General features: G+C 32.5%; 2 long non-coding RNA genes across 2 annotated transcripts; both read right to left on the bottom strand.

Annotated features, from left to right (window-relative positions):
* Positions 1-554: 554 nt before the first annotated feature.
* LOC148958065 (uncharacterized) lies at positions 555-5,976 on the bottom strand. Its single transcript, XR_016144866.1, has 3 exons — positions 4,819-5,976; positions 4,115-4,171; positions 555-2,142 (listed from the first exon to the last, which is right to left on the bottom strand). It is a non-coding gene; the product is annotated as an uncharacterized LOC148958065 (long non-coding RNA).
* Positions 5,977-6,397: 421 nt separating this feature from the next.
* On the bottom strand, positions 6,398-10,085 carry LOC135696688 (uncharacterized). The gene is made up of 6 exons (XR_016144839.1): positions 8,323-10,085; positions 8,049-8,102; positions 7,592-7,654; positions 7,338-7,392; positions 6,986-7,051; positions 6,398-6,454 (listed from the first exon to the last, which is right to left on the bottom strand). It is a non-coding gene; the product is annotated as an uncharacterized LOC135696688 (long non-coding RNA).
* Between the last annotated feature and the right edge of the window lie 1,394 nt (positions 10,086-11,479).

Here is an 11,479-nt window from a genome sequence, read left to right as displayed (position 1 = left end):
TATCTATTGTATTTCGTCTTAATTTCTTTTGAATTGCCCCCTGATTTTCCATTGTATTTCGCCTAAATTTCTTTTGAATTTCCCCCCGTTTTCCTTTCTATTTCGCCTAAATTTCTTTTGAATTTCCCCCCGTTATCTATTGTATCTCGTCTTGATTTCTTTTGAATTGCCCCCTGATTTTCCATTGTATTTCGCCTAAATTTCTTTTGAATTTCCCCCCGTTTTCTATTGTATTTCGCCAAAATTCCTTTTGAATTTCCCCCCGTTTTCTATTGTATTTCGCCTTAAATTCTTTTGAATTTCCCCCCGTTTTCCATTGTAATTTGTCTTAGATTCTATTGAATTTACCCCCGACTTTGTAAAATTTCTTTTATATCAATGACAGAGTTGTATTGTATTCTCATCTTGTTTCTTTGTACTCTACTGGGAACTTAGTCGATATTTCTATTGAAGTCTCCAATAATTACAATAGAATTTCAAAAGACATTCCCCCGGATTTCTATTGAAATCTCTATTCAAATTGGAATCAGAATTTCAGGGATTCCATGAGCAAAGTCCCCCGGCTTTTCATTGTCTTCAGGCAAGAAAGTTGGCCGCGACCAGTGGCTGAACAAAAGGCGGCTTGGAGCCGCAAATGATTGACAGCTCATTGTCTTTAACCAATCAGATTGCTCCATTTCAGCCCTTTTGGTGGCTGCGGGCAGGAGCCGTCACCTACAAATATACCAATTTTGAGCTAGCCCTTGGCCGCGGAGGGCCACCATTGTTTATTAACCAATCAGATTACGCTATTTTGGCCCCGCTCTATTGTATTTTCAACCAATCAGAACTCGCTATTTCAATTATTCTATTGTTAGTTGACCAATCAGAGCATGCTATATCTCTATTGTTTTTCTTTTGTTTAGTAGCCAATCAGGTGCCTCTATTTTGCCCACATGGCCTCGTTTTCATTTTACAAAAAGACGGGGGTTCAGTAGCCTCGTTTGCAGCAGTAGAAAGACGGGGGTTGACAACAATTCAGTTTGATTTTCTCCACTTCATTCAAGCGATCTTACTCTACGTACAATTTAATGTCTACTCTACGTGCTGAGGAGACTGTTTTCAGTAGGGATTTTTCTTAGCATGGTGTTTTAAGCAAAGGGTTAACAAGAGGAAAAAGAAGTTCCCCTTGTTAACCCTCTGATTAAAACACCGTGCTAAGAAAACCCGTTCAATGTTGAGTTAGGGGTTATGTAAACATGGCGTTTTAAGCAAAGGGTTAACAAGAAGGACAAGGCCCTCTTGGTAACTCTCCGATTAAATCGCCGTGCCATAACCCCTAACGCAACACGGAAAACAGTCTCCTAAGCATACTACAAACTAAATACAAAAAATTAAACTACAATTACAAACAAATCTAAGTAGAAACGAAAGGGCTTATCCTAAAAACAGACGAGAACAGGCGCCTTGCTCACATCCATTTAGAAGATAAGCCCAAACCTAGTTTACAAATAAATAGACGGAATAACTAAGTTACTTTCTCGCAAAACCGGGTTTCACTCAACGGGTAAAGTATATTGATAACGTCTTAGAGAACGCTACTTACTTATTGAGGTGCCTATCAAACAATCTATTGACAGAGGCCCTAGGCAAATAAAGGGAAGGGGTGCATGGGTTAACAAGGGGTACAAAATAAGGATAGAAAAGGTAAAAAAAGGAGGGTTCCGTCGGTTAACAAGGGGGTATATAATAAGTAAAACTGAAATTAATAATCATGTCAAACTGTCTTAAATTCGATAAAATCAAAAATGAACTAATAAACGTCTTGTGGGGGGGGGGGGGGTGGTTGGTTTAATGAAGGACATTACTGGGTACACAAGCAAGGTAAAGTCTTTTATGAGGATCGTAAATTTCTAATAAATAATTCCTTTCTACAGAACAAACCTGTCGATCCTTGTTTCCATATTCTTGTAAAGGGGATCTCAACTCCTATCGATAAACTTCAGTCTTGCGAGAAAATACCGGCAAATAACTACTTGTATTCTATCATAATAATATGCAATTTCAAGTCCAATTTCTATAAATTGTTCATAAATCTTCATAATCTCTTTGACTTCAAATTCGTCTTTAGCCCACGTGGTTCACTCTTCCAATGTGAATTGCCTGAAAAAAGGATTGAAATACCAGCAATATCGAAGCAAATGATCCACCAAGAAAACAATTCAATGTGACAAAATCTACCAAAGTTTCTCATCAACGGTCTTTAATTTTGTCAAAAAAACTTTCTAAAGTTGACTTGTTTACTTCAAGAATGATCGAACGATGGAACAAATCAAGCTTAACACAATCCACGTTGCCCTAAAACTGCATTGAAAGAAAACGCATGGAATCCCGTGTCACTTTGCTTCTTTAAGGCTCAAGAGACCCTTGGTCTCCAGGCAAGTCAAATTCTACCCTCGTGCTTTGAGATGCCAGGAAAACTAGAAGTTTGAGTTCCTGTCGCGAGTTTTTGGTGTTTTGGTTTGCTGGGAAACTTAAAATGCGATGTGTTTTAGTGATATTCTTTAAAAAAAAAGTGAACTTATAATTTGCAAAGACATGGCCTAATCACAGAAAAAAACTTTGTGGCCTAACGCAAGAGAATCCTATTGTTTACTAAGAGACAACATTCACAGGCATGCTTTGATACCATTTGGGACCCAATAACAATCTAGGCAACCTCGGGCATGCCTTGCCAGAGCTTCACGTGCGTGGGTAATTCTCTTGGGAATTTTCTAGACTTCACGATCTTTGCAGTCTTATGAGAAACACAGCAGTAAAAAATCAAAGTAACAACGTTTGAAAATATGGTTCTCCTTTTTTAAATTCAAAGTACAAGGGTAGAAATTTGGTTTTCTTTAAAAGCATAAATAGCTTATATATGTTACAATCTGTTATGAAATCTTTTGTGCCTGAATTCTAAATGAAATGCTATCAATTCTATGGTATTCTTGCTCTTCATTTTGCATTTTTGTGAATTCGAAAATATTGCAAAATAATCACAAGATTGCGTTGTCGAAAGGTAAAGTAACATAAACCATTTTCAGTTTTTTCATTCTGGTTTTCGAGTTTATTGCTGAAATTATTTTTATTAAATATTAGACCGTGTGTTTTCTTGCAGAAAATCGACCTCTGCTTTCAGTACCAAAAAGAGGCAGGGCATGCATCTTCCCAATCACGAATCACTCAATCACCCAATCAACCAACCACTCAATCAACACCAACCAACATCGTCAACCAACCAACAGCAACAAAAGGCAAACTGCAAGCCCTGATCTTTTTAGCAGAAAAAGCAGAGGCTAATAAACAGCAAGACGTTGACTAATTAAAATTTTTTTGCCTAATCTATAAAAAGGCCTGTATTAAATCTGGTACACTTTAGAAATCTACTTCAAAATATCCAGAGTTTTTAATTTTTTCTTTTGAAAATAAACAAAACTTTTTTTTAAAATAATTTTCGTGCCTAAGAAATCTCAGTGTTTGTATAATTTCTCTAAAACATGAACAGATAAAAGATTTTCTGAAAAATTCCAATCGATAAAAACTCAAAATTTTGAAATATTCGTTTCAGTATAATGGCACAAATCTTGCTACGTTAACAAACTTTTCCAAAATCAATGTGTGAAAATTTTTAAAAAAAAACAGATTTTGGGAGCTTAGACCTAACCAAACTTGCTTTATTGATACGAGAATATAAGACATAAAAATTCAGATATGCTTGGTTAGAGGTCAGGTTTTCTAGATATGTGAACAAGTCAGAGGTTAGAGAATACTGGCAGAATTGTGTCTTCTCCACACCTTACTAGAATGTCAGCTCGATTTCTAAGGAAATACCGTCCTATATTATTGGATTGTATGATTCAATACGAAAATTCGTATCATCGAATGAAAGACCAGGCAAATATTCGTAAACTAAAACAACTTATTTGCTGAATTATCAAACACGAATTTATCCTACAGCACTTGCCTAGAATGTACCTCGTTGAGGACTCGTATTAAGTTAAACATATTTTTTCAAAATTCCTCATAACATTTAAATGATCATTATAATACAAAGTATGAAATTTGATAAACATGCAAAATGAAATGTGCTCACCGTGATTTAGTGCCAAATTTGAGATTCAAGTGTTGTTACTGCAATCCAGTTTGGAGGCTAGAAGAAAAAATGGTTTTTGAATTGGACAGTACACAAAATTGAAGTTTATAGTGGAATAATGTCACAATCTATATAAAATGGCATGATAACTTTACTTATACATCGTTCTGTTTTCAGTTAACATTTGATATACATTGAAGAAAAGCGTTAGGTTAGTTGGTCAGTTAATGAAAATAATAATTTCAATTAACTGTAAGCATCGTTTGAGAATAGGCCTGAAGTAGTATGAAACAAAATGAATTTGAAGCTTCAATTGATCACTTTCTGAATTCAAAAAGAAGAAACATTTCCTCACTAAATTATTAGGAGCTGACAGAATATGCAAAAGGACACTTATGGAACTCACCAAATATGACAGACGAGGATATAACCGTTTGCAATAAAAGGCTAATATTTTCTATGAGTAATTTCAAGAATCTAATCAATATTTTACAGGTATATATCTTTGCAGCCTTTGGATCAGTAGATAAAATTATCGTTCACAATTCTGGTGATGTTATAAACAAATAAATATGATTTCCAAAGTAGGTTATTCAAGACACGATTCAATTATATTTATGACATAAACTTCAAAGCAGAGGATGCAAATTTTTAAAAGAATCATTTAATCTGATAGATGAAATCTGACAAAAAATGTTACTCACAAAATTCAAATGCTTCCATTTCATCGTGTATCTTTTCTACAAGAGATGCTAAAATAGACTAAATACAGTTAAATCTAAAAAAGTAATAAAAAGAAAACATCAAGCCCAAACACTGCAGATAGTAAAATACACTATCCAACCTGAAAATAAAAAAATAAAATATTAAACATTTAGAACGAATGAAAGCTTAAAAATAAACAATTTTCAGATATTATGAAATAATAGACAAAAGCATCAAACTTCTGATAATCAAACATGGATTAAGAAATGTTTAGCTTTCTTTAAAAGGAATTATTTTAAAGACCTTATACATTTAAATGATAGCGAAGTAACTAGAAGAAATTTACAAGAAAATGCGTGTTCTTCTGTTTTATCTTGTTATAATTGTAGTTTGCCTCTTTAATAACGTGTTACACAGTTCTAAGGATAATAGGGAAGAAAAAACATTGTAAATGAATCAGCGGATGACATTGACTAAAGCTCACCTTTCTGTCGTCTGAAATTGGTCATCAATATTTCTCGCAAGGTAACAATGGTTTACGTTAAACTTGGAATTCAAAGAAAAATACATACGATTTCTTCAAACATAGGAAAAATCATATGAAAAAAGCATAAATCTAAATTCATTGTCTAAATATTAGAAATATTATTTGATTACTAGGTAATTCGTCAAACTATTTAAACTTTTTTATATCAAGGTTGCTCTAAAAAATGCCTTGCAAAGTAACTTATTAAAAAATAAATACGCCTACACTGAACATCATACTTAATTAACATGCCTATTTGTATTCATACATAATCCAAAACTTACAGTTTATGCATTATATGCATAACGAATTCAATCAGAAAAAGAATGAAAGTATAAGAAGAAAAATAAGACTCACTTGATAATGAAGTTACAAGTAATCTTCTTCAGTAACAACCTAGATATTCTACAACTCAACAAATCTTTTAGAAAAAATTTGGCTTAGAAGTGAAAAATAATTCTTTTGGAGAAAGAATTCTTTCAAAAAACTTCAAAATGTAAATACCAAACCTAAAAAATAAAAATAAGACTATCAGTTATACAGAAAAAGGACAGATGAAACGAGGATGACAAGAAAAAGCACCTAGCAATAATTTCCCCAGAACTCACCTAGAAAATTTTGATGCTTGATCGACGTTTTGAGCTCCACCTAAAAATATATTCCAAATTTTAGAAGGTTTATCAGATACAAAGGCAAGGTAAGAAAAACTATCTTGATAAGAAAATTTTGGATAGAAATCATTTTAAATTGTACTAAAATCTTAAAAAATTAAATTAAACGCTGCTATTATAGCTGTCAGAAAAAAATGAAATTCGTCTATGTTGATTAGATTAATGTTCCAAATACAAATACCAAAGTTCACCGAATAATACTGAAATCATTCTTTTACACCAAAACTACTTGAAGAATCTTGCTTTAATGTTTTACGAAATACATTGCCCTTCCAATATCATTTTGTAATTTTCTATTCTGGGTAAGGCAGGGTTAAACTGCTTATATTGGCAAGTTCGAGTTACTTAAACAGGCTTGCTCGTTTTGCTAGATTAATAACTCACCCGTCAATGAGTGTAGGGACGTTGTGCTCTATTCGATCAGTTTATCTTGTGCAACTGCAAAGAAATATGAAAGAAACATAAGTGACTTTATTGAAACCCGAAGAATGTATATACTTTTTTAAAAGAAAGATCTTTGATATAAAATATAATTAAAAAAATTTAAAATAAAAGCATGATGTCTTCACAAAATTGAGCAATAACTCTTCTAGATGTAATAACAGACTTCATGTTTTAGTTGATAAAGAATTAGCGTCGTTAGAACGGAAATAAAGCATAACATTGGAAATTAAGGACAACTTGGACTATAATTAAAACTGTACATTTGCTGACAAACATAGACGGATCATGAAATGCTTAGGTTTCGTATTTTAGGAAACAAGTATTTTAAGGAACTTATACATTTTTGCAATACAGCTGACATTTCTTTTTACAAGAACATGTATGTTTTCTTTTATTTCGTTGTTTTGTTGTTTGTTTATTTGTTTGTTTTATATATAACTCTTTATCTAGTTCTTTCGTAACAGGGATGAAGAAGACCAATAACAAACAATGTAGATTGTATCAACGGAAGCTATCAGAACTTACCGCTCTATATTTCGCCTGAAGCTGGTCACCAGTGTTCCACATGAGGTGTAAATGTGTAACATTCAACTGCAAAGTTCAAAGAAAAAATTTCTTAGATCTCTAAGAAATTAGAAAAAGGGTTGGCAAATTAATGACAGGAACATTTGAAAAATTATCTGGCTACTAGATAATTCGTCGATCCACTTAAAAAGGTTAATTTCGTGGCTGGTTTGAAAACAAAATATGAATATAATCTTATACTGAAAACTATGCTTGATGTATATGCATGTTTGTATTCATCGATAATCCAAAGCTTACATAACGCATTTAATCAGCAACTGTATGAAAATATAAGGAAGAAAACCAGACTTACTAGATTGTGAAGTTAAAAGTGACGTTCTTCAGTAGCAACTGGGGCATTCCACAATCTGTTTGAAAGCAAAAAGATTATTGATTCTGAAAACTTGAGACACTGAAAAAAATTTCCAAATAAAATCTTTCCAAAAATCTTTGAGATGAAAACGCAAACCCTGAAAAAAGAAAGAAGACTATCAGTTATGGAGAAAAAGACAATCAAAACAACAAACATTTGGAACAAAATCCAGCAAGGATGTTATTGGAACTTACCTTTAAAACTGGCTCACTTTGTGGAAGTTCCGTTGTCAAAACCTTTCAATCTTCAAACCACACCTATATATTTTAAGCAAATCTATTTTGACCAAATATATTTTGAGCAGATTTATCAGATAAAAGGGCTATGGAAGGATAATAATACTGAATAAGAAGAAGTGGAATAAAAATAATTTTAAATTGTTTTGTTATGTCAAAAATTCAAGTAAAGAATACACCATAGTTATAAGAAACAAATTGATTGTGCCGACTAGATTCATTTCAAAATAACATAACAAAGGTTCACAGAATTCATGCATTTACACCAAAATAACTTGATGAATTCTCCTTTGCTCTAAGGATGAAAAACGATTTTTACAAAATCTAGCACTTTCACGATATAATTTCATATTTTTCTTTCTGGGTAGCAGAAAATTAAGCTGTTTCAAGTGGATATAATAGAGTTATAACTTACCAACAAACCAGTGAAACAACCATGAGCTCCATCCGGATTTTTTAGTTTGTGCAACTACGAAGGAATTGGAAGTGATCTTAAGGCATTTTTGTCTGAAAACTTGTGGACATTTAAGGTACAACAAAATTACTTCAGCTTTGATCGATTGAGAAAATCATAGTTTGACTGTCATCAATTTCGTGTTTTCTTCATTGGCCTTGAAAAACCAATTTCGAGATTGAATGATTTTACAGGGCAGCTGAAGTAAAGTAGAATAAAACTTTGAGAAACTCACCAGGTTTTCAGTCTTGAATTCTCAGAATCATTCCTTTTAGAGGTAGAAAGCTAGAAGTGAATTAGTTAGAAAAACAAGACTTCAAATATTTAGACTGATAGAAAAACTTGAAAAAGCTACTAAAACTCCACGAGGCAAAAATATGGTGATGTCAAGAACCAAGCCTAGAAAAGAAAAGAACCAAGCCTTAAAATTGCTAAAGGTAGTTTGGTAGATAACAAATAATCCAAAAGTGTGCATTTAAAGGTAATAAATTCATGCAAATATTGAAATGGAACCACGGACTCGTATCGATGTAAACAGTGTAAGAAACCTTGGAGGGTCAATTAATATATTATACCTTTTGCGACAAATGCTGCAAGGAATTTTTTCTCCTTTTATGCAACCCAATGCTAGGGCACTGTCATAGCAATGTAAAAAGACCGTTCAATAGAATTTGCAGTCATTATTATCTTTCTAATTTCTTAAGTCAAGTCGCTTTGTAGAAAATAAAATATAGAAGCTGTGGTTTTTTATGTAATAAAGCATAACGGAACATTTTTATTTTTCTAAAGCCAAACGTTTTGTGTACAAAAAGGCTCAAATAAACTGCGAAATAGATATTTGAAAAAATTATAATCAAATACCTACAAAATAGTGTTTCTGATTGCTGCGTGATCAGGTTTTTTTTAGAAGAATGTAACTTATTAAAGAATAAACAATCAAATATTGTTTTAGTTTTATGGAAATGCAATTACAGTAAATATGAAAATTGTTTTCTCCTGCCAATTCAATACATACAAAAATATTTTCAGAAATTGTTTTTGGACAGCATTAGAATTTGATTCGGATTTTTTTTATCTCTTGGATCACTAGATTGCTTTCCACCACCACCAACACCCACCATCATCACCCACCACCATCATCCGCCATTACCACACGCCATTACCACCCGCCACCACCACACACCACAGTAAACACCTCTTATCACCATCAGCAAACAACCTGACAAACATACATTCGCCAAACCCCAAAAACGGAAACCAAAACACAATACCAAAGGATCATATCAATATCTGAAAACAAAACTAGTGAATCCAAGAGCATTTTTAAATAAGCATTTTTTAACAGAGCAGTTATTAAAATATAGTATTCGAAAGATATAAATCGATTTTTCAAAGATTGTGTTTTGGTTTGTGAAATAAAAACACAGTTTTCTGTAGTTTATAGTTTTTAGTTTTAATTCATTAAGAATATAAAGCCTCGAGTAATGAATGAAATAATTATTTTCAGACTCAAAGAGATATGACATGCAGTCGTTTTTCCCCTCTTTTCATTTTCATGAAAATATTTGCACTGATAAATAAGACTGGTGCTAATATTTACAAATTCTCTAAATTTCTTTAAAACATTTCTTTAGAAAGCCTTCAAATTTTTTTCAAACTTTTAAATATTTTTTCTGATTTGAGAAACTATCAGTTGGAAACTAACTGCCAGTTGGAAAATTCAGATAACACGTTTGCTGAAAAAATATGTTGCAAAAGTGAATAGAACTCTTCAAATACTTTTTTTAACAAAACCTTACTATTGAAATTGTTTTGCCGAAATGTTCTAGCTCTGTAAATAAAATTCTACCACACCTAAAAAGCTACAATTTTCTTAATTATCATTATCATTTTTTGCGCTCTTATATTGTTTTTTTGTTAATAAGTAAATATGTAAATACGTTAATAAGTTTATGCGAGTATTAATGACATGAATTTCTCTCAAAAAATGGACAAAAGTTTTCCCTTTAAAACAATACTTTTGAGAAAAATCTTGGTGAAAATTTTGAATTCCTTCATATTTATCTAGCATGTATTAATTCGTAGGTTGATAAATTGATCACTTTGGATTAATAAAACTTTTAATAAAACAAAAACTAATTTCCAGGCAGTTGAATGAAGTTGAACAATGATATCTTCTTCTTGGCTGAATTTCGTTAAACGAATGTTGTTAAATCGATCCAAATCTTCAAAACATAATTGATAATAAATTTTTTGAAATATGTGATAAGAATGTAAATACCTGCTTTATATTCAAGGCCAAGAAGCTTGTGAATTTCACTGCAGCTTTGTCAACTGTTGTCTGCCATTATTGATATCTGAAAGAACGGCAAAAGTATGAATACTTTGTTCAAGATTAGGTTAAAATATCTAAGAACAAATTTGATTTGAATTGAGATAAAGTTTGAATAAAATCTCGGTTTCTAATGAGCTTGGGTGTTTGCCAAAAACTACAAATTTGGACAAATTAATAGTATAAAGAAATGCGCGATTAGGAAAATGTAGAAAATAAGGTTACACCTTTAACTAATATCTCATATTTTATTGTATTTAGAGAAATAGGAACACGTGCTATTTAGGCCCACAAAAACTGGCCTATCTGTTTCAAAAGTTGTAGATATTTAGACATCTTCAGAGCTCATAAATTTATGTCTTTGTCGCAAGGATGGAACAAAATAGTACAGTTGCTTATTGAAAGCGCTAATAGACAGCAGAATAAACTAAATACGGATTTTTACATACATGGTTTGCTTGAACCTTTATAGCGTGGCAAGGGGGATCCTTTCGCTATCGAAGCCCAAGAAGCAAAGACTGAACAACCAGAGGATCACGGTTCAAGTTCCCCATAATTACACGCCTTCTTGTCCTGGCACTAGTGTCCTGGGACACTGCCGCATTCGTCCTTTGGGACGTTGCGTCTACAAAGGCAGGCAAGCGGCTACTAAAGAAAAATCTTGTGACAATCCTCCCGGGAATCTGAAAAGCATAAACAACCTCCAATGTATTAATTCAGCTGGAAATATTAAATAAGGTTTATAGGTATATGATTAACATAAATTACAGTCAAAGATGGATGTTGCGAGTTCTGTAGGCTTTTGAGTCAATTTATCATTGTTAAAAAAAAGCGAGCTAGAAAACTAAAAGGGAAAAACTTGTTGGACCACGCCCTTAAAGCACTCGCAAATGCGGGGAAACGCCCTCTTTGCAAAATTTTCCCCTTTTATTTGATTCATGTTAGCTACAGTAAATAGCAAAGTATTTTATAATTGTTATTGACACAAGCATACAGTATACTACACCCCCCCAATGAGTTTTACATCGCTTTTGGACAAATCTAGAGGACCATATTTTAG

This window comes from Rhopilema esculentum, chromosome 18, assembly GCF_057945365.1.
Source record: "Rhopilema esculentum isolate cy_ngs chromosome 18, ASM5794536v1, whole genome shotgun sequence".
NCBI classification, from domain to species: domain Eukaryota; kingdom Metazoa; phylum Cnidaria; class Scyphozoa; order Rhizostomeae; family Rhizostomatidae; genus Rhopilema; species Rhopilema esculentum.
Note: the sequence above shows the minus strand (reverse complement) of the source record. Positions and strands in the feature narration are given on the sequence as shown.